Consider the following 402-nt stretch of genomic DNA (forward strand, 5'->3'; position numbering starts at 1 on the left):
ACAATATTCTAAGTTTTATGAGAAAGGAGATGTGTATTCTGTTAGTAAATACTGCATTATGTTGAATAAAGTGAATTTACGATGGTTAGTATTTATTTCAGACATTAGATTTGTATTTTTCAATATTGGTTTTGTATCTTCAGAAAGCGTAACATTATGACATATTTCATGAATACTATTTCACAATGATATGTATTTATAGCCATATCACTTTTTTTAGTATAATCCTATGACAACCTTTATCGCATATGTTTAGGCAAGATATGTGTTGTGAGTCCTTATTGAATTACAGGTTAAAAGCATTCTAGATGCTCTATATTCGCAAAATATATAGTGTAGGTTTGCTAGTGTTTGTTGAAGTGCCACTGGGCAGGGAGGTGATGCGCAAGTCGGTGGCAGATG

At 32.1% G+C, this 402-nt stretch overlaps 1 protein-coding gene across 1 annotated transcript in view; it reads left to right on the forward strand.

Annotated features, from left to right (window-relative positions):
• LOC119586202 (3-hydroxyacyl-CoA dehydrogenase type-2-like) overlaps nt 1-402 on the forward strand; it is a 9,373-nt gene that overhangs the window by 327 nt on the left and 8,644 nt on the right. The gene's annotated exons all lie outside the window — the stretch shown is intronic.

This window comes from Penaeus monodon, chromosome 21 (assembly GCF_015228065.2).
Source record: "Penaeus monodon isolate SGIC_2016 chromosome 21, NSTDA_Pmon_1, whole genome shotgun sequence".
Taxonomy (NCBI): domain Eukaryota; kingdom Metazoa; phylum Arthropoda; class Malacostraca; order Decapoda; family Penaeidae; genus Penaeus; species Penaeus monodon.